General features: G+C 42.2%; 1 protein-coding gene across 3 annotated transcripts in view; it reads right to left on the minus strand.

Moving 5' to 3' along the window:
* Positions 1-23518, minus strand: part of SLC35F2 (solute carrier family 35 member F2) — a 70244-nt gene that overhangs the window by 33326 nt on the left and 13400 nt on the right. For 2 of the 3 annotated variants that reach the window (XM_033205355.1, XM_033205356.1), the window contains exon 1: positions 8401-8571. The exons of the other annotated variant lie outside the window; for it this stretch is intronic. The gene's annotated coding sequence lies outside the window, so the exon portion shown is untranslated. Of the gene's footprint in view, positions 1-8400; positions 8572-23518 lie in introns of those variants that run through there. 3 annotated transcript variants of the gene reach the window in all.

Genomic DNA, 23518 nt, shown 5'->3' on the forward strand with positions numbered 1-23518 from the left:
AACAACTTTCAGTACATCTATAAGAATCCTATTAGGAACCCAAAAAGAAATACTCATTTAGACCAAGTTCTCGCACTCTGCACATAAGCTACCTAGTTTCTATTTCTAAAGCATTTTAAATTATATTGGAAGCATGTTTAGAAATAAATTATAAAGAGTTTTTGGCCAGGCACTGTGACTCACACCTGTAATTCCAGCACTTTGGGAAGCAGAAGTGGGCAGATCTCTTGAGGCCAGGAGTTTGAGAACAGCCTGGTCAACATGGCAAAATCCCATCTCTACTAAGTAAAGTACAAATATTAGCAAGTTGTGCTGGTGTGTGCCTATAGTCCCAGCTACTCAGGAGGCTGAGGCATGAGAATCACCGGAACCCAGGAGCCAGAGTATGCAGTGAGCCAAGATCGCGCCACTTCATTCTAGCCTGGTGGACACAACAAGACGGAAAAAAGGAAGGAAGGGAGGGAGGGAGGGAGGGAGGGAGGAATTATAAGTAGCTTTTCTTTACACAGTAAGTAGCAGCCAAGATGAACTGTTTTCTTTCCATCTCCACATTCCTATGATTCAAAAGTTTAGCCATTAATGTATCATCCAATTCTAATAAGCGTAAGTAGCTTGCAATTTTGAAGAACTCACATTCTGTTAAAGTCATATTCAAAACTCAAAGTAGCTTAAAAAGTCAAATTTTAAAAAATAGATAATGTAGTGGCATATATGATCACCTCACAAAGACAGTAAGTAAAAGAAAGAAAATCAGTGTTTTCTTTCTGCTCACTGGATTATGTCTTACTCAGAATAGGTGCTCAGTAAATGTTTATTAAGTTAACAAAAAATGCTACTATTATGAAGATGGCATCATGTTAAAATGCAAGACAGACAATACTGTAGACAAGAGGCCCTCAAAAGTGAACTCAATGAATGTTACAGTGGGACAAATACAAGCTGCAGAATTAGATAAAACTGGGGTCTGGATTTAAATTTGAAGCATGAAAGAGAAGAGAAACAGGTAGAGGCAAGTGAAAACCAGTTCACACCATGTCTTGTTCTGGAAAACACTAGCAGAGAGTGCAATTTAGATGTGGCCTTCAGGAAAAGATTATTCCTTCTGAACATAGTAGAAAGACTCCTAGTCTTTGAATCTGAAGATCTAAATCTACTCTTTATTAGTGTTAGGTAGTTCTCTTACATTTTTTTTAAGTGAGTGTAATACCACCTTTATGCACCTAAGGGTTAACTGATATAACCTATCAAAGTGCCTGGCACATCCACCCACCTGAGGCACTGAGTGCATTTTATTTCCTTCCTTCCTCTGGCTTGCCCAACCTTTGGTAACCTCTTGACCATACCTGTCTATTCTATATATGCAACGTCCAATAGAGTAGCCTCTACCCATATGCAGCTATTGAGTGTTTGAAACATGGCTAATGTGAATAAGGAATTGAATGTTTAATGTTATTTCATTTCAACTTAAATAAAATGGCCATATATGGAGAATGGCTACCAAATTAGACAGTGAAGCCAGGGATCAGCATTGTGCCACACTGTAGATGTCACCACAGTGATGGACATGTTTGAAAAGTAGCTCTTGAGCACTTGAAATGTGGCTAGTATAAATGAGGAACTGAATGTTTCGTTTTATTCTATTTTATTTATTCTATTTATTCTATTTGGATTCATTTTCATTTAAATAACCGCATGAGGCCGGGAGTTATAGCACTGAAGAACACAGTTCTAGCCTGGTGCTTCTCAAACTTTCATGTGATATGAATCATCTAAGGCTCCTGTTAAATCGCAGCTTCTGATTCAGTAGGTTTGGAGAGAGGCCTGAGTTTCCGCTTCTTTTTTGAGATGGAGTCTTGCTCTGTCGCCTAGGCTGAAGTTCAGGGGCACGATCGCGGCTCACCGCAACCTCCGCCAACTAGGTTCAAGCAATTCTCCTGTCTCAGCCTCTTGAGTAGCTGGGATTACAGACACCTGCCACCACATCCAGCTAATTTTTGTAGTTTTAGTAGAGACGGGTTTCACCCTGTTGGTCAGGCTGGTCTTGAACTCCTGACCTCGTGATCCACACGCCTCGGCCCCCCCAAAATGCTGGGATTACAGGCGTGAGCCACTGCGCCTGGCCTGAGATTCCGCATTCCTAACAAGCTCTCAGGAGATACTCATACTGCTGATCCATGGACCAGACCTTGAGTGAGCAAAGGTCTACAGCAATGCTTCTGATTCTGAGGTCTGTCAACTTTTAGGAACGCGTGGAATAAGTGAATGCAATCCCCGTGGGCTGTTCAGGATCTGTTTTTGACACTTCAAAAACTTAATAGTACTTCTGACTGTTGCTGGTGAAAGTGCAAAATAATAAATCTCTATTTCAGCGGGAGAGTTTGGGGGTGCTGATTTGACAATTTCTAGCAATTTTGTCTCAAGGAATCTACCCCAAGGCAACTCACAAAAATACAAAAAGGTGTGTCTACAAAGCTATTCACTGCAGCACTATTTATACTAGCAAAAGACTAAAGGAAAAAAACAAAATGTCTAACAATGGGAGACTAGCTGAATAAACACAGGATTACTACTGTACAGCTATAAAAAGCAAGGCACATATTTATATATACTGTTATAAAGTGACTGCCAGATATACCTTTTTAAAAAAGGAGAAGCAAATGTGGAGAAAAATGGGTATGGAATGCAAATATTTTTCTATAATTTGTTAATTTTTTAAAAGGAAAGACAAAACAAAACTTTTTTTTTTTTTTTTTTTTGAGATGGAATTTTGCTCTTGTTGTCCAGGCTGGAGTGCAATAGCTCAATCTCACTGCAACCTCTGCCTCCCAAGTAGCTGGGATTACTGGCATGCACCACCACGCCCGACTAATTTTGTATTTTTAGTAGAGACAGGGTTTCTCCAGGTTGGTCAGGCTGGTCTCAAACTCCTGACCTCAGGTGATCCATTCTCCTTGGCCTCCCAAAGTGCTGGGATTACAGACGTGAACCACCGTGCCCGGCCAAAACAAAACTTTTTAAAAGTTGTATACAGGGCAGCAGAGGGAGCAAAGTAAAAGGTGTATGTCTGAAGATACTTTGTTTTATAGATTTGCCTTTGAGGCCATGTAAGTATGTTACATAACTTATAATTATGTAAAACAAAAATTAAATTGAAAAAAAGCCACATCTAAAATAAACAAAATTTAAAATAAACTTGATGTTTTAAAAGGTGGTAGCAAAACCAAACAGGAATTATTTCAAGAGACTTTGAAACACACTAGTTTGACAGTACACTCCTAATAAAATATACCACAGGATCAAAAAGAACAGTACAATAGCTTAAACGGTTTGGATACAGTGTTGATATTATTTTGGGAGTATGTACAAATACTGTGGAATACAGAAGATAAGAAATTATATTGATGGCAGCCCCTTTAACCTCTTCTGGCTTTGAGGGCCGTGTCCCTCTACAATATGAATATTGTATACACATACTGATATATGAATACTGTATATACATACACATACAATATGAATATTGATGTATTCATTTGGGATATATAGAAAAAAGAAGATGAAGATGTAAGATTGAAGAGGTTGAGTTAAAAACCTTATAGTTTTGAACTTTATTGAAAGGTACAATTGACTCATGAGTACTTCATAGTATGTCATGAGTATTTCATAGTATATACATATAGATATCCTATCTCCCCTAAAAAACTCTGAAACAATGACTAATCCATTAATTACAAACACCTCTAGTGTCTAGATAACAGCAACTAAATACGACCTCCCACTAAAAATACTAGGAACCAGGCACGGTGGCTCACACCTGTAATACCAGCACTTTGCGAGGCTAAGGTGGGTGGATCACTTGAGGTCAGGTGTACAAGACTAGCCTGGCCAACAGGGTGAAACCCCGTCTCTACTAAAAATACAAAAATGGCTGGATGTGGCGGCTCACGCCTGTAATCCCAGCACTTTAGGAGGCCAGGGCGGGAGGATCACCTGAGCTCAGGAGTTCGAGACAAGCCTGGCCAACATGGCGAAACCCCGTCTCTACTACAAATAGAAAAATCAGCCAGGTGTGGTGGCGTGCACCTGTAATCCCAGCTACTCAGAAGGCTGAGGCAGGAGAATCACTAGAACCCAGGAGGCGGTGGTTGCAGTGAGCCGAGATTGTACCACTGCACTCCAGCCTGGGCGACAGAGCAAGACTCCATCTCAAAAAAAAAAAAAAAAAAAAAAAAAAAAAAAATTAGCTGGGCGTGGTGGCGCACCTGTAATCCCAACTATCCAGGAAGCTGAGGGAGGAGAATCACTTGAACCCAGGAAGCGCAGGTTGCAGTGAGCTGAGATTACATCATTGCACTCCAGCCTGGACGACATAGTAAGACTCCGTCTCAAAATAAATAAAGTAAGTAAATAAAAATAAAAAGAACTAGGGCTTTTTGGAGAATGCCTGATTTCAGACCTGGGGCAGGAAATGTACAAAATAAGCCTGGAACATCTTGTCACACGAAATAGCAAGAAAACTAAGGATTGAATCTATGACAAAAATAAATTCTTAGCACTGGGAAGAATAACTGCAATGGAATGAAACACCTCAAATGTTTAAACCCATGAGTTAATAGCAATACTGGCTGGGCACAGTGGCTCAGGTCTGTAATCCCAGCACTTTGGGAGGCTGAGGCGGGCGGATCACGAGGTCAGGAGTTCAAGAACAGCCTGGCCAACATAGTGAAGCCACATCTCTATTAAAAATACAAAAATTAGCTGCGCAGGTGGCAGTGCCTGTAATCCCAGCTACTCAGGAGGCTGAAGCAGGAGAATCGCTTGAAACCGGAAGGCGGAGGTGGCAGTGAGCTGAGATCGCACCACTGCACTCCAGCCTAGGTTAAAGACCGAAACTCCGTCTCAAAAAAAAAAAAAATAGCAATACTAAAAAATTTTTTTAACTTGCTGGTCTTCTTTGGAGGATGCTAGGGAATGAACTTATTATTCTGAAGACTGGTGAATAAAAGAAATCAATCAATGTTTATCCTGCCCTTCTTATACAAATTATACCTCAGAGTAATCAAAGAGTTGATGACAAGGAGTTTGTCCTTGTGGAAATAGTCTGTACAATAAATTAAGAGGGGATGACAAATAAAATATCACTTTAGGAATCCTAATAATGGATCTAGACAAAACATCAATAGCTCCTAACATACCAAAAAAGAAAGAGACAAGAAAACATTATATATCTCCTGTCATGATTTGAATATCTGTCCCCTCTAAAACTCATGCTGAATCCTGGCCAGGCACGGTGGTTCCTGCCTGTAATCACAGCACTTTGGAAGGCCGAGGCAGGCGGATCACTTGAGGCCAGAAGTTTGAGACCAGCCTGGCCAACATGGTGAAACCCTGTCTCTACTAAAAATACAAAAAATTAGCTGGGCGTGGTGGCGCACGCCTGTAGTCACAGCTACTCAGGAGGCTGAGGCAGGAGAACTGCTTGAACCCGGCAGGCGGAGCAGTGAGCCAAGATTGCGCCACTGCACTCCAGCCTGGGCGACAGAGCGAGACTCTGTCTCAGAGCAGGAGGTTGGTAGGAAAAAAAGAGAAAAGAAAAGAAAAAAAAAAGCTCACGCTTGTAATCCCAGCACTTTGGGAGGCTGAGGTGGGCCAATCACCTGAGGTCAGGAGTTCGAGACCAGCCTAGTCAACATGGTGAAATCCCGTCTCTACTAAAAATACAAAAATTAGCCAGGTGTGGTGGCAGGTGCCTGCGATCCCAGCTACTTGGGAGACTGAAGCAGGAGAATCATTTGAACACAGGAGGCAGAGGCTGCAGTAAACAGAGATCGTGCCACCGCACTCCAGCCTGGGTGACAGAGTGAGATTACATCTAAAAAAAAAAAAAAAAGCCTGTTTGACTCTCAGTGCACCCTTCTCGCCCTGTGATGCCTTCCACCATGCTATGACACAGTACGAGGCCCTCACCAGAAGCCAAAGAGATGCAGCTGCCCAATCTTTGAACTTCCCAGCCTTTAGAGCTGTATGAAATAAACTTCTTTTCTGTATAAATTACCAACCTTGGATATTTTTACAGCAACAAAAAACAAACTAAGACATCTCTTGATGGTAGTACACAATACCTATGAAATCTTACCAAAAAAAAAAAAAAAATAGGACCACACATTTTTTAAACCTGGGGCACATGGACCAAGTCCATGAAAATATTCTAGGGTCCATGAATTTCAGTAGAAAAAAATATATATATCCTCATTTTCAGTAACATTGAACTAAAATTTAATAAATCCTTCAATTATAAATGTTGGCAACAAACTATAGTGGTGCTAGCAATACCTAAGACTTTGCTGCCAAAAGAATTCAGATATTTTCATTTCATATGGCAACTACAGCTAAAATTTCAAATAAAATTTATATTCATCGCTACTCCAAAATCATGGTAAACCAGGCACACTGGCTCACATCTGTAATCCTAGCATGTTGGGAAGGCCAAGGCGGGAGGATCACCTAAGGCCACAAGTTGGAGACCAGCCTGGGCAAAATAGCAAGACCTCATCTCTATAGAAGTAAGTTTAAAAAAAAAAAAAAAAAAAAGGCTGGGTGTGATAGTATGATCGTGCATGCTTGTAGTCCCAGCTACCTGGGAGGCTGAGGAGGCAGAATTGCTTCAGCCGAGGAGTTTGAGGCTGCAGTGGGCTATGATGGCACCACTGCATTCCAGCCTGGGCAACAGAGCAAAATGCCATCTCTTAAAAAAAAAAAAAAAATCATAGTTAAAAACTCATTGTGGTATTTTGTTACTTAGTAAATTTTAAAGAAAAGAACCCTCTATATTAACATATATCCCAATTTGCTTTTTAATAATTTAACAACTAAATCTTTGCAATTGGTTTCCATTATAATCTTATATATTTATGCATTTAAAAACATTATCCTAAGAAGAAAATACTGTTGGCCGGGCACAGAGGCTCACACCTGTAATGCCAACACTGTGTGAGGCCGAGGTGGGCGGATCACGAGGTCAAGAGATCGAGACCATCCTGGCAAACATAGTGAAACCCCATCTCTACTAAAAATACAAAAACTAGTCGGGTGTGGTGGTGGGTCCCTGTAGTCCCAGCTACTCGGAAGGCTGAGGCAGGAGAATCACCTGAACCCGGGAGGCGGAGCTTGTAGTGAGCCGAGATCACTCCACTGCACTCCAGCCTGGCAACAGAGTGAGACTCCATCTCAAAAAAAAAAAAAAAGAAAAAAAAAAAGAAAATATTGTTAACTTATCAGAAAGACACAATCAACAAAAACCAAAATGTGGAAAACCACATGATAAATGAACTGTTTCTTTAAAAATAAAGAGAGGAAGGTAAGCCTAAGACAGAAAAAGATATAAACATAACAACCCATTAAAATATATGGGCCTTATTTGCACTGTGATTTTAACAAACTATTTTTTTTAATTATGTGATAACTGAGAAAATTTTAATATGAACTGGGTATTTTATATTAAGGAATTATTGTATATTTTTAGATGGAATGATGGTATTATAATTGTTTTTAAGTTCTTATCTGTTAGAGATTAATATTGATCTGTGCATTACATTACGTGATGCCTGAGATTTACTTTAAGATCATCCAGGAGGAAGAAAGTGGAAGTGTATAAATGGAACAAGAATGAACTGCTGACATTCACTGAAACTGGGTGATAAGGGACAAGTTGCAGTGGCTTATGCCTGTAATTCTAGCACTTTGGAGGCCGAGGCGGGTGGATCACTTGAAGCCAGGAGTTCAAGACCAGCCTGCCAACATGGCAAAACCTCATCTCTACTAACAACACAAAGATTAGCAGGGCGTGGTGGCGCATGCCTGTAGCCCATTTGGGAGGCGGAGGCAGGAGGGTCACTTGAGCCCAGGAGGCAGAGGTTGCAGTGATCCGAGAATACACCACTGTACTCCAGCCTGGGCGACACAGCAAGACTCCATTGCAAAAGAAAAAAAAAAAGAAGGAAACTGGGTTGTCATCACAGTAGAGAATAGTCTCTACTTTTATTTGAATGTTCCCATAAAACTTTTTTTTTAAGTCAACAGAAACCCTACATGTACCCATGCCAAGGCTGTTCAGACAAACCAAAACATCACTTATATTTGCTTTCAGCTCTAATTATATCAACCAAGTGTGGTAACAGTCATTTTCTCTTGCTAACCAGAAGTTCTAGTGTCTGATTAGTTAAAAGAGAGAGAAAAAAATAAACTCATTATTACTTAACAAATGAGTATTGGGGAAAGGGTGTCAAAATCTTTCAAAACATAAGATTCCTGGCAAAAAAATAATAATAAAAGGGGTTCATCATGTAAGAAAAACCTGAAGATTGCTAATCTAATATAAAATGTCTCACACGGTATTCTACTTACTATGTGTATGGCTCCCCAGGTAGGTCACAAGCTCCCAAAAGGCAGAAACAGCATCATATTCATCTTTGTTTATCCAGGATATGAATCAATATGGGCTGGCAGAATTGCTGCAAAGGTAAAAAATGCCACCAGAGAAAGCTGACCTTTCTGAAACCTCTGTTAGTGCAACTGGAACAAGTAGGAACAAATGGATTACAAGAAGAAATCAGTCTACAGTTTAACTTGGAAATGTGTCAACCCAAATGTGACTATCAGAAAGCATTCAACTTAAAAATAAAAATGTAAAATAAGTTGCAAAACTCATTGGAATGGGACAGAGTGATAGTATCTGCTCCCACCTCCGCCTACCAGGTAGCTGGGACTACAGGCACATGCCACCACACCCAGCTAATTTTAAAAATTTTGGTAGAGACAAGGCCTCACTATGTTGCCCAGGCTGGTCTCAAACTCCTGGCCTCAGGCGATCCTCATGCCTAGGCCTCTCAAAGCACTGGGATTATAGGCATGCATCACCGCACCCAACCAACAAGACAATCTTATCTGGTTGCAAGGCAGATACAAAAGTATCTTCATGAAGTGGGGGGACATGTAATTTATTTGCCATTGTTCTAGACACAACTTTAATTCTATATTTCCCAGATAGGTTTTTCTTTTGAGATGGTCACCTTGTGACCATCTGTCAAAGTTAGCAGTGACAATTCTCATTAAAAACTACCACCTTTATTTTCAAGTATAAGTGTAAGTAAAACAGCAAGAGCTACTGTCTCCAGAGACTGGTTACTACCAAATGAACTGATCATGATGTTCCAGACAAAGAGAACTGGAAAATTCTGGCAAAGAACAGGAATCGAGAGGTTCAGGTGTCAGCCTTCTTATCTACCACTCTAGAAATATGTTCATAAAGTTTTGCCAAAACCACAGTCTTGCTACTTAATAAAGCAATAAAGCAAGCTTTTTCAAAAACTACCCTATAAATTATAACACCAGTTATATTTTCTTATGGAGTAGGACATTTCTGAAATTGGCAAAATATTTTTTTTTTCTGCTGATCTTCACCAAATGTTATACTGCATTTCTTAGACTAAAGGAGGGGGTGGGTGAGCTAATTTGCAGTATTCTATAGCAATACAACAGAAGTTTAGAGCAGAGCAAGTTTAGTATGGGTCTAGATAAGGCAAGTAACCCACTAGGTTATATCCAGTCACTTTACTTGTAACTCAGGATATTTCCAATCAAGACAACGTCTACCTCGAGCATTCCCAATGTTGTTAGTTCCCAGAACTGGTTCATTCTGTTCTGAACAAGAGAAGGCCTGGAGCCAAAAGATAGTAGTGGAAGGGTTTAGAAGTCAACGATTTGATGAACTGATTGATGGATCAAATTGCCTGATTGATTAAACCTTAAAAGAACCAGATAATTTGGGTGGGATTGTGGAATTTTTTTGTTACTTTCTTTTTTATTTTGTACATACTAGTTTTCAAACAATGAGAAATCTATTTACAGCCAAATGTGGTGGCTCACGCCTGTAATCCCAGCACTTTGAGAGGCCAAGGTGGGCAGACCGCTGAAGCCCAAGAGTGTGAGACCAGCCTGGGAAACATGATCAAATGACTTCTCTACAGAAAAAAAATGCAAAAATTAGCTGGGCATGATGGCATGCACCTATAGTCCCAGCTATTTAGAAGGTTGAGGTGAAAGGATCACCTGACTCCAGGGAGTTCAAGGCTGCAGTGAGCCACGATCACACCACTGCACTCCAGCCTGGGGGACAGAGTGAGACCTTGTCTCAAAAAAAAATCTACATTCCATCTTAAAAGAACTAGGAAAGTACAGGGACTAGAAGAAAACACTAATTATAACATTGGAAGGCTTCCCCTTGACTCCTCATGTTTAATCCTTGTGGCTGATTTGGACTTGCAGCTCACATTCCATCTTTTGTTTCTCTCCCAACCTTTTCTGGTCTGTGATTAGAACAGATTTCCAAACTGCTGACTTAAAGCTCCCTGCACTTGCCAGTGGGGTACCCATCATCATCAAGTATTTATTATATTCATGCTAATGGACCCCATCAGAATACCTTGCCTATGTTTTCTATAGTGACTCCCAGTTTACAAAAACTCTTCTACACCCTATCTTATTTTATTTTTGATCCATTTGCCAATGCTGTGTGGTTACAGATGAAGAAACTGAAGCTAAGAGAGGTGAAACGGCCAGGTGCAGTGGCTCACGCCTGTAATCCCAGCACTTTGGGAGGCTGAAGTGGGCGGGTCACAAGGTCAAGAGATTGAGACCATCCTGCCAACATGGTGAAACCCTGTCTGTACTAAAATTACAAAAATTAGCCAGGCGCGCTGGCACGTGCCTGTAATCCCAGCTACTCAGGAAGCGGAGGCAGGAGAATCACTTGAACCTGGGAGGCGGAGGTTGCAGTGAGCCAAGATCACGCCACTGCACTCCAGCCTGGGCGACAGAGTGAGACTCTGTCTCAAAAAAAAAAAAGAGGTGAAATGGGTTGCCTAACTGATGCTGTTCAAAAGTATCAGAATCAGGTTCAAAATACAAACCTACTGGCGTAAGTAGAGTGCTTTTACTAACCATGTTCCCTCCTACATGACTCTTGCTAAAATAAATTCCAAATAGAGGATGCATCCAAACGTTGATGAAAATGAATGAAGTGGCCAGGCGCGGTGGCTCACGCCTGTAATCCCAGCACTTTGGGAGGCTGAGGTAGGTGGATCACCTGAGGTCATCAGGAGTTCGAGAACAGCCTGGCCAGCATGGTGAAACCCCATCTCTACTAAAAATCCAAAATTAGCCAGGTGTGGTGGCATATGTCTGTAATCCCACCTACTCAGGAGGCTGAGGCAGGAGAATCACTTGAACCCAGGAGGTGCAGGTTGCAGTGAGCCGAGATCGCGCTATTGCACTCGAGCCAGGGCAACAAGAGTGAAACTCCATCTCAAAGAAAAAGAAAATGAATGAAGCCAGAAAAACACAGGCTAGATTTCCACAGCTGTAAAAATACAGGTTAATGCGATTTCTGTCTATAAATGCCCAACCTTTTATCTGATCATATATACTCATATCATATATACTCATATTTGAGTATATTTCCCATACATTTTATAACAGATAACATATTGCATGACTACAGATTCAGTTATTATAGAATTATAATTATTTTACATTTAACTTGGAATTTTGCATGCAAAAATATCCTAATACACTCCAATCATATTGTCCACACTACCGATATATACAACTCCTGTAATACCTGACAACTGTAAACCATCATAATATCATCCCATAGCCAATAAGATAAAAGCTACCAATATCAAGTCCTGTAGAAAATGAGAGTTATGCTGGAAATCAAATGGGTACTAAAGAGGCCAACATTCAATGCCTTAAATCATTAACATGCACACTCACATGCAAAAACAGAAAAGTGTGGAGCAAGAGCAAACAGCCACTTAAGGTATTTGAAGGTAATTGCACGTACGGACTGAACACAGCACACCTGCTAAACTGCAGCCTTGTCTGCGGGAGGTCATCTAGCTCAAAACAATCAAATCAGAGGTTATACCTGTGTCTTTTTTCAAGACAGGCCTTTGCAGTGGCACACCACTTTAAGACTTTTACCTAGAGACTGGAATGTGTGCGAATTTTCCCTGCCTGCTTAGCAGAAATAGTCCAAACCTGGAAGGCAACTTCAATAGCCCACAGTGACTTTTTTTTTTTTCCTTTTTTCGAGACAGCGTCAGATCTCACTCTGCCGCCCAAACTGGAGCGCAGTGGCATAATCAGGGTTCACTGCAGCCTCAACCTCGTGGGCTCAAGTGATTTTCCCACCTCAGCCCCCAAGTAGCTGGGACTACAGGCGGACACCACCATGCCCAGCTAATTTTTTGTATTTTTAGTAGAGACAGGGTTTCACCATGTTGCCCACACTGGTCTGGAACTCCTGGACTCAAGTGATCTGCCTGCCTCGGCCTCCCAAACACAATGACTCTTATTACCATCTCCTTAATGGTACCCAATTCAATTCAGCACTTGTTTTTTAAGATCCTAACACTGTGTCAAGCTATGGGAACACAGAGAAATGGTGCCCCTGTCCTCATGGAATTCACAATACAGCAGTGAAGAACAGTAAAGCAACAATTCCAATGTGGTGAGGATGAACAAAGAGATGTATAAGGTAGGATGAGATCTAACCAAATCTGGGATTCATGGAAGGCCTTACTCATAGGGTGATATTTCATCTAGACTTCCAGAATAAAGACAAGTTGTTTGGGTCAATAAAAGGGCTATAAGAACTGTCATCCCGGCAAAGGGGACAGCATTGTAAACTCCCCAGCATGAATGGAGCCTGAAGATGCAGCTCATCCAAAGGAATCAGTAGTTTTCTAATCCATGGTATTACTTAAACAGTCAGTAGCAATTATTGGTTCATTCTTTCAATCACCGAGTATGTGTAAAAGGTTGTGGGTGGAAGAGTTAAGGTTTCCTTGACATTTTATGAATTATCACTTACATCTTTTATTTTTCTTTCTTGTTTCCCTGCTGTTCATGAGCTGTAGAACTATTGCTTACATTTTCACGAACATCTAGGTGTTCTTATTTCTTTGTGCTCTAAAGCTTTTTTTTTTTTTTTTTCTGGTGGGGGGCATCACTTCTAGGTTCTACCACTAAATGTAGGTGGAAGAATATTGGCCCTCCAAAAGTGTCCACACTCTCTCTCCTTCACCCCAAACCTGCGAATAGGTTACCTTACAGGGCGAAAGGGACTTCGCAGATGTGGATTAACCAGGTAGCCCCAATCTAATCATATGAGACTTCAAAAGGGAGAACCTTTCCCAGCTGTAGTCAAAGGGAGGTATAACAACACAAGGCTCAGAGAGATGCAACGTTGCTAGCTTTGAAATCACAAGCCAAGGAAGGCAGGCGGCTTCCAGAAGGTGGAAAAGGCAAGGAATTGATTCTCCCCTAGACCCTACAGAAAAGAATGCAACACCTGCAACACTTTGATTGTTAGCCCGGGAAGACCAGTGTTGGCCTTCTGACTTACAGAACAGTAAGATAATAAATTGGTGTTGTTTTAAGCCGCTAAATTGGTGGTAATTTATGACAGCAATAGAAAATGAATATTCTAAGTCAACAATGCATGTGATACTTTAAAACAACACTTGAATTATAATGTTATAACTATTTACATTCATCTCAGCGAATTTCCTTAGCAACAAAATAATCACATCGAATAAAGAGTCTATTAAAAAACTGCAGGCAAAGCTGATCAGGAGCCACCTTGGATTAAAACACTTTCATCGTTTGCCAGGGAGAAAATAAAACCATGCCATCAAGCCAGAAACTGCTGAACTAGTTCCATGCAAACCAACAAAAATTGAAAGTATAAATCCAGTGATTTATTCTTCTGTATTATGTCCCATGTGACTCTTAGTGAAGAATACAGGGGACACATCAGTACTGTCCCACTCCCTACATAATAAAAGACGGGGAAGTGCTAGCCACTGACTGAGCTCTTACGTATATTAACATACTGCATGTTCATACAATACTATATATGTATCATTTTGCTAGCATTTAAGTCTTTTAACCAAGTTTATGTGCCAAATAAATAGCAGCACTACATTAAAATCCAAATATGATTCCAAAGCCTGTGTTCTTTACATTTTGCCACACCAAAAAACTGAAATAAGACCAGGAGCAGCAGCTCATGCCTGTAATCCCAGCACTTTGGGAGGCCGAGGCAGGTGGATCACTTGAGGTCAGGAGTTCGAGACCAGCCTGGCCAACATGGTGAAGCCCCGTTTCTACTAAAAAAAAAAACACAAAAAATTAGCTGGGCGTGGTTGCACGGACCTGTAATCTCAGCTACTTGGGAGGCTGACATAGGAGAATCAGTTGAACCTGGGAGGCAGAGGTAGCAGTGAGCTGGGATCGCGCCACTGCACTCCAGCCTGGGTGACAGAGTGAGACTTCGTCTCAAAATAAAAATAAAAAAGTAAATTGAAATAATTGTGTGAATAAAGATAGTGAGAAAGGCACCCACTACCAGAATGATGACCTCTAAATTCCTATGACATTGTGGTTGTAATCCTATTTTTTCATTTTCTATATTTTGCCTGTAGTGTTTTATATGTTCCACTTCCTTTACTAGATTCTAAATGCAGACATCGTGTTATGGATATTTTTGCCACCCACCCACCCCCACCTTATATAACATAGTCTCACAATATCTAGTAATAGTAATAGTAATAATAATTATGACATCTAATACTTATTGAGTGTATACTATATACCAAACACTAATTTATTTAATCCTCCCAACAATCCTATGAGGCAGGTACCATTATTATTGCTATTTATAGATACAGAAATGGAGGCACAGAGATGTTAAGTAACTTGCCCAATATCACACAGCTAGCAAATGGCAGAACCTGGAGACCAACCCAAGCAGTGTGGCTCCAGAGGCTGAGCTTATAACCACTGTTATATTGCAAGTACACTACGTGCATCTATTAGGGATTCATAAAACCTTTCTTATCTCAACAAAAGTGAGGTGGCTTAATAAAAATAAATGTGTGCGGGTAACATACTAAGTACTTACATATGATGTTTCTTTTCTTTTTTTTTTTTTTTTTTTCTGAGATGGAGTTTCGCTTTTGTCACCCAGGCTGGGGTACAATGGTGTGATCTCGGCTCACTGCAACCTCCGTCTCCTGGGTTCAAGTGATTCTCCTGCCTCAGCCTCCCAAGTAGCTGGGATTACAGGCTCCCGCCACCACACCCAGATAATTTTTGTATTTTTAGTAGAGTCGGGGTTTTACCATGTTGGCAAGGTTGGTCTCGAACTCCTAACCTCAGGTGATCCGCCTGCCTCAGCCTCCCAAAGTGCTGGGATTACAGGCATGGGCCACAGCGCCCAGCCTTTTTTTTTTTTTTTGAGACAGTCTCGCTCTGTACCCCAGGTTGGAGTACAGTGGCGCTATCTCATCTCACTGCAACCTCTGCCTCCTGGCTTCAAGCAATTCTCCTGCCTCAGTCTCCCAAGTAGTTGGGACTATAGGCGTGCACCTCCATGCCTGGCTTATTTTTGTATCTTTAGTAGAGATGGGGTTTCGCCATATTGCCCAAACTGGTCTCAACTCCTGACCGCAGGTGATCTGCCCACCTCGGCCTCCCAAAGTGCTGGGATTACGGGTGTGAGTCACCATACCCAGTCAATATGTTTCTCTTAAATATTACAAAAACTCTTGTAAGATAGAGATTATTAGTACAATTATACTGTTGAAAAACAGTTGTAACAGTTTCAGCTGTTTAGAGAAGTAACTTGTGCAAGATCAGAAAATTAGTAAGTCTATATTTTTCCCATTCCATACATTACTTCCCTGATAATAATAATAAAATATACTACATGTAATATTGACGATTATGATACCATACAGGGAGATCAATTGGTACAAATTACCCTGACTCTGGCTGGATGCAGTGGCTCACTCCTGTATTCCCAGCACTTTGGGAGGCCAAGATATGGGGATCACTTGAGGTCAGGAGTTCGAGACCAGCCTGGCCAACATGGTGAAGCCCCGTTTCTACTAAAAAAAAAACACACAAAAAATTAGCTGGGCGTGGTTGCACGGACCTGTAATCTCAGCTACTTGGGAGGCTGACATAGGAGAATCAGTTGAACCTGGGAGGCAGAGGTAGCAGTGAGCTGGGATCGCGCCACTGCACTCCAGCCTGGGTGACAGAGTGAGACTTCGTCTCAAAATAAAAATAAAAAAGTAAATTGAAATAATTGTGTGAATAAAGATAGTGAGAAAGGCACCCACTACCAGAATGATGACCTCTAAATTCCTATGACATTGTGGTTGTAATCCTATTTTTTCATTTTCTATATTTTGCCTGTAGTGTTTTATATGTTCCACTTCCTTTACTAGATTCTAAATGCAGACATCGTGTTATGGATATTTTTGCCACCCACCCACCCCCACCTTATATAAACATAGTCTCACAATATCTAGTAATAGTAATAGTAATAATAATTATGACATCTAATACTTATTGAGTGTATACTATATACCAAACACTAATTTATTTAATCCTCCCAACAATCCTATGAGGCAGGTACCATTATTATTGCTATTTATAGATACAGAAATGGAGGCACAGAGATGTTAAGTAACTTGCCCAATATCACACAGCTAGCAAATGGCAGAACCTGGAGACCAACCCAAGCAGTGTGGCTCCAGAGGCTGAGCTTATAACCACTGTTATATTGCAAGTACACTACGTGCATCTATTAGGGATTCATAAAACCTTTCTTATCTCAACAAAAGTGAGGTGGCTTAATAAAAATAAATGTGTGCGGGTAACATACTAAGTACTTACATATGATGTTTCTTTTCTTTTTTTTTTTTTTCTGAGATGGAGTTTCGCTTTTGTCACCCAGGCTGGGGTACAATGGTGTGATCTCGGCTCACTGCAACCTCCGTCTCCTGGGTTCAAGTGATTCTCCTGCCTCAGCCTCCCAAGTAGCTGGGATTACAGGCTCCCGCCACCACACCCAGATAATTTTTGTATTTTTAGTAGAGTCGGGGTTTTACCATGTTGGCAAGGTTGGTCTCGAACTCCTAACCTCAGGTGATCCGCCTGCCTCAGCCTCCCAAAGTGCTGGGATTACAGGCATGGGCCACAGCGCCCAGCCTTTTTTTTTTTTTTTTGAGACAGTCTCGCTCTGTACCCCAGGTTGGAGTACAGTGGCGCTATCTCATCTCACTGCAACCTCTGCCTCCTGGCTTCAAGCAATTCTCCTGCCTCAGTCTCCCAAGTAGTTGGGACTATAGGCGTGCACCTCCATGCCTGGCTTATTTTTGTATCTTTAGTAGAGATGGGGTTTCGCCATATTGCCCAAACTGGTCTCAAACTCCTGACCGCAGGTGATCTGCCCACCTCGGCCTCCCAAAGTGCTGGGATTACGGGTGTGAGTCACCATACCCAGTCAATATGTTTCTCTTAAATATTACAAAAACTCTTGTAAGATAGAGATTATTAGTACAATTATACTGTTGAAAAACAGTTGTAACAGTTTCAGCTGTTTAGAGAAGTAACTTGTGCAAGATCAGAAAATTAGTAAGTCTATATTTTTCCCATTCCATACATTACTTCCCTGATAATAATAATAAAATATACTACATGTAATATTGACGATTATGATACCATACAGGGAGATCAATTGGTACAAATTACCCTGACTCTGGCTGGATGCAGTGGCTCACTCCTGTATTCCCAGCACTTTGGGAGGCCAAGATATGGGGATCACTTGAGGTCAGGAGTTCGAGACCAGCCTGGCCAACATAGTGAAACCTCATCTCTACTAAAAATACAAAAATTAGCTGAGCATCATGGCACATGCCTGTAATCCCAGCTACTTGAGAGGCTGAGGTGGGAGGATCACCTGAACCCGCGGGGCAGAGGTTACAGTGAGTAGAGATCATACCAGTGCACTCCAGCCTGGATAACGGGGCAAGACACTGTCCCAAAAAAAGAAAAACAAGAAAACATACTACCCTGCCTCTATAACAATGGGCACTGATTAGTCAAACTCATATGGTTATATGTTCTACAATTATTATTATTTTTTTTTTTTGAGACGGAGTCTCGCTCTGTCGCCCAGGCTGGAGTGCAGTGGCCGGTTCTCAGCTCACTGCAAGCTCCGCCTCCCGGGTTCACGCCATTCTCCTGCCTCAGCCTCCCGAGTAGCTGGGACTACAGGCGCCCGCCACCTCGCCCGGCTAATTTTTTGTATTGTTTTAGTAGAGACGGGGTTTCATCATGTTAGCCAGGATGGTCTCGATCTCCTGACCTCGTGATCCGCCCGTCTCGGCCTCCCAAAGTGCTGGGATTACAGGCTTGAGCCACCGCGCCCGGCCCACAATTATTTTCATAAGAGGTGTTCTGATAAAAATAAGGGAAACTATAAAATCCATTCATGATGTCCTTCTCTTTGTCCTCTGGCTTTCATTGGCTCAAATGAGAAAGTGTGAAACACATTTTTTTTTTTTTTGAGACGGAGTTTTGCCCTTGTAGCCCAGGTTGGAGCGCAATGGTGCCATCTCGGCTCACTGCAACCTCCGCCTCCTGGGTTCAAGCGATTCTCCTGCCTCAGCCTCCCAAGTAGCTGGGATTACAGGCATGCGCCACCACGCCTGGCTAATTTTGTATTTTTAGTACAGACCGGGTTTCTCCATGTTGGTCAGGCTGGTCTGGAACTCCCCAACCTCAGGTGATCCCCCTGCCTTGGCCTCCTAAAATGCTGGGATTACAGGCGTGAGCCACCACACCCAACCTGAAACACATTTTCAAATCACCTATTCTCTTTGGATATGGGTCAGAGGAACTTAAGTCTACTGCCTAGATTAGGGGCAAGGGGCAAAATGAAGAGGGCAGTATTCAACAGTGGGCAATACATGGAGTATGTGGCCTCTGCCTCCAGGATCCTCCCTTCCCACAACTCTTCTGGGAAAAAAGTTCTAAGAGGAGCACAAACGTGGACACACTCCAAAAGACACACAGGAGCTCCAGCGGGGCTGAAAAGGTGGGTGCTGGGGTGGCCGGCAGGTAGGATCAGGAAGCATGGGATTAGCATTGGCAATAAACGTGCTGCCGTTTCACGAGTCTGGATTGCAAGAGAGTACATCCCTCAGACAGACATGCAACCCTCCCTCTGTCCATCCCAGTCTGGCACAGGGACTGAGCACAAACAAACCCTGTTCTCAACAGGCAGCCAAGAAGCCACATAAAACGTTCAATTCTTAACACCACCTGCCCATTAGGGTGGAACAGAAGGTTCTGAAGGACGATTCTCTTTAACTATTGTAAAAGCTAAATTTCCCTCATTGCAGATTATCAAAACAAAAATTGCTTTCAACACTTGAGGGGTTTGTTCATTTTGTGTTTTGTGTGATCTAAATTATCCAATGCAATCCTCAGATGAAGATCATCAACTAGCGTGCAGCTGGAAGAATGAAGCCAAAAGCAAACGCAATGCACAAAGGCTTACACAGAATCCTGCTGTGTGTGGTTTGGACTCCTGGCTCCTGCTGCTTCTCTGGTCTCTCTGTGGTTTGGCAGTGTAACCCTCCATGATTCTGTCAAGTAATAAATCCTCTTTTTTTTCTCCCTATGAAAGTGGTGAGCTGGACACCACCAATACCTCTAACAACTGACCTACTACACTCATCACACACCAATCAGGCACCTGAAGAAAAACAGGAGTCGGTGACTAATCTAGAAAGCTCGTGGAGACCTGGCCCATGAGGGAAGGGGAGGCAGCGGGGAGATTTCCTGTGAGTCATGTCATCCTTTCCAGCGTTTCAACACCCCACAGGCCCTAAACCAGAAAAACTGTCATACTCCTCCCTTAAACCAGCTTCAACTTCTCCTAATTTAATCCAGACAACTCTGAATATGCTCAAAAGGTTTTCAACTTCCACTACCACACAAGAACTAAATGAGGATTACTGGGGAACCTGCCAGAAGCCAAAACTCTGTCAGTCTCATGTGGGATCTTTAAATCCAGGTAAGTTGCAATATGTATAGAGCAATCTGTTTAACAGGAAAATAATATGGAAAAGGTGGGTATTTCACAAAACAGCAGCCCTTCACAGAAGTACACTAAGGCCGGCCAGGTATGGTGGCTCACGCCTGTAATCCCAGCACTTTGGGAGGCCAAGGCGGGTGAATCACCTGAGGCCAGGGGTTCAAGACCAGCCTGACCAACATGGTGAAACCCTGTCTCTACTAAAAATACAAAACTTAGCCAAGTGTGGTGGTGCAGACCTGTAATCCCAACTCCTCCGGAGGCTGACACAGGAGAATTGCTTGAATCTAGGAGGCGGAGGTCGCAGTGAGCCGAGACTGTGCCACTGCACTCCAGCCTGGACGAAAGAGACTCCATCTCAAAAAAAAAAGTGCACTAAAGCCAATAAACACACACACAGACCCAACTTCATTAGTGATCAGGCATATGTAAATTAAGATGTTACTTTACATTCATTTGACCATCAAAAATTTTAAAGCCTGGCCGGGTGCAGTGGCTCACACTTGTAATCCCAGCATTTTGGGAGGATGAGGTAGGTGGATCAGTTGAAGCCAGAAGTTCAAGACCAGTCCAGCCAACATGGTAAAACCATCTCTACTAAAAATACAAAAATTAGCTGGCCGTGGTGGTGTGCCTGTAACCCCAGCTACTCAGGAGGCTGAGGCACGAGAATCATTTGAAACTGGGAGGCAGTGAGCCAAGATCACGCCACTACACTCCAGCCTGGGTGACAGAGTGAGACTCTGTCTCAAAAAAAAAAAAAAAATTAAAGCTTGACTAGAAGTTGTTTTATAGGATTTCTCATATACAGCTAGTGGGAGTAAAAAAAAAATTAATTTTTTTATTTTTTTGAGCCAGAGTCTCACTATGTTGCCCAGGCTGGAGTGCAGTAGCATGATGTGGGCTGAGTGCAGTAGCATGATGTGGGCTCACTGCAACCTCCGCCTCCTGGGTTCAAGCAATTCTCATGCCTCGGCCTCCCAAGTAGCTGGGATTACAAGCAATGTGCCACCACACCCCTCTAATTAAATTAAATTTTTTTTAATACAGCCTCACTCGACATGTCACCCAAGCTGGAATGCAGTGGCGCAATCTCAGCTCACTACAGCCTCCACCTCTTGGGCTCAAGCAATCCTCCCACCTCAGCCTCCCCAGTAGCTGGGATTACAGGTGTGTACCACCATACCTGGCTAATTTAGGAGTGGAAATTGGTACGACTGCTTTGGAAAACAGTTTGGCATTATTCTATGAAGTCTAACAATCACATTCCCCATAAACCAGCAGTTCTGTTCCTAGATACATGTATATGTGTATGTCTGTGAATGAAAGAAGCCCTTTATACATGATCAATAGAAGATCGACAGAAGAATGTTTCTAGAAGTCTGTACACAATAGCAAAAAACCTGGAAAAAACCCAAATGCCCATCAACAGCATGAATGAATAAAGTGTGGTATATTCACAGGAAAGAATATTATATAGAGTCAAAGTAAGTGTTTGTATACAGCATCAGCATCTGCAACAATATGAATTAATTTTAGCAACGTGATATAAGGGAATATAAATCTCACCAGATTATAGAGCATGATATCCTTTTTATAAAGTCAAACATGGTAATAAAAGCATACTTTTTAGAAATACAGAGGTACAGCCAGGCGCGGTGGCTCAAGCCTGTAATCCCAGCACTTTGGGAGGCCGAGACGGGCAGATCACGAGGTCAGGAGATCGAGACCATCCTGGCTAACACGGTGAAACCCCATCTCTACTAAAAAATACAAAAAACTAGCCGGGCGAGGTGGCGGGCGCCTGTAGTCCCAGCTACCTAGAAGGCTGAGGCAGGAGAATGGCATAAACCTGGGAGGTGGAGCTTGCAGTGAGCTGAGATCCGGCCACTGCACTCCAGCCTGGGCAACAGAGCCAGACTCTGTCTCAAAAAAAAAAAAAAAAAAAAGAAATACAGAGGTACAAAGCAATATTAAAATGAGAGCAAAAGAATAGTGAAAGGAAAATTCCAGATTGTGACTATCTCTGGTCTAGGTACATGTAAATTCTAGCTTTAGGGCTAGATGGGTTTATGGGAACTTACTATATTAAAAAATCAATTGAGGCCGACCGGGCGCAGTGGCTGACACCTGTAATCCCAGCACTTTGGGAGGCCGAGGTGGGCAGATCACCTGAGGTCGGGAATTCAAGAACAGACTGACCAACAGGGAGAAACCCCGTCTCTGCTAAAAATACAAAATTAGCTGGGCTAATCCCAGCTACTCGAGAGGCGGAAGCAGGAGAATCACTTGAACCCAGGAGGCGGAGGTTACAGTGAACCGAGATCACACCATCGCACTCCAGCCTGGGCAACAAGAGCAAAACTCTGTCTCAAAAAAAAAAAAAAAAATTAATTGAGGCTGAGCAGAGTGGCTCACGCCTATAATCCTAGCACTTTGGGAGGCTAAGGCGGGAGGATCATTTGAGCCAGGTGTTCAAGATCAGACTGGGCAAAATAGCAAGACTCCATTTCTACAAAAATTTTTTTTAAAATTAAGTCTAGTGATGCACCGCTGTAGTCCTAGCTACTCTGGAGGCCAAGGCAGGAGGATCACTTGAGTTCAAGGCTGCAGTGAACTATGATCATACCATGGCACTCTAGCCTGGGTGACAAAGTGACACTCTGTCTCTTAAAAAATGTGTGTGTATATATATGTGTATATATGTATATATGTGTATATATGTATATGTATATATATAAAAATGTGTATATATATATTAAGCCATTTATGGGCCCACAATGACAGTGTGTCATAGGCCAGTGATTATGATTAATTCATTTCCATGCAACTAGGGTCTAAAAAATAAATAATGCGGCCGGGCGTGGTGGCTCACGCCTGTAATCCCAGCACTTTGGGAGGCTGAGGCGGGCGGATCACAAGGTCAGGAGATTGAGACCACGGTGAAACCCCGTCTCTACTAAAAATACAAAAAATTAGCCGGGTGCGGTGGTGAGCACCCGTAGTCCCAGCTACTCGGGAGGCTGAGGCAGGAGAATGGCGTGAACCAGGGAGGCGGAGCTTGCAGTGAGCCAAGATTGCGCCACTGCACTCCAGCCAGGGGGACAGAGCGAGACTCCGTCTCAAAAAAAAAATAAAAAAAATAAATAAATAAATAAATAATGCTCCCAGAAGATGCATTCTATTTATCCTGACTTTATATACTCTTTGCCATCCCTAGAGATCCAAATAATCCAGAATAAGCCCGGAGATAGACTGCCCAAGGTCTGTTTTTTGTTTTTGACCTATCACAAGAGGCAGAATGGTACAGTGAGTAAGAGCACAGGCTCTGGGGGCCAGACTGCCTGAGGGGGAAGCCTGGTTGCATTCCTTACCACTGTGTGACTAATACTGTTAGGAAAAATCACCTCACCCCTCCGTGCTCCAACTTTCACATCTGTGAAATGGCGCTAGCAATAATAGTATTATAATACCTGTTGTAGAAAGTTATTATACGGA

Source organism: Trachypithecus francoisi, unplaced genomic scaffold (assembly GCF_009764315.1).
Source record: "Trachypithecus francoisi isolate TF-2019V2 unplaced genomic scaffold, Tfra_2.0 Lachesis_group8, whole genome shotgun sequence".
NCBI classification, from domain to species: domain Eukaryota; kingdom Metazoa; phylum Chordata; class Mammalia; order Primates; family Cercopithecidae; genus Trachypithecus; species Trachypithecus francoisi.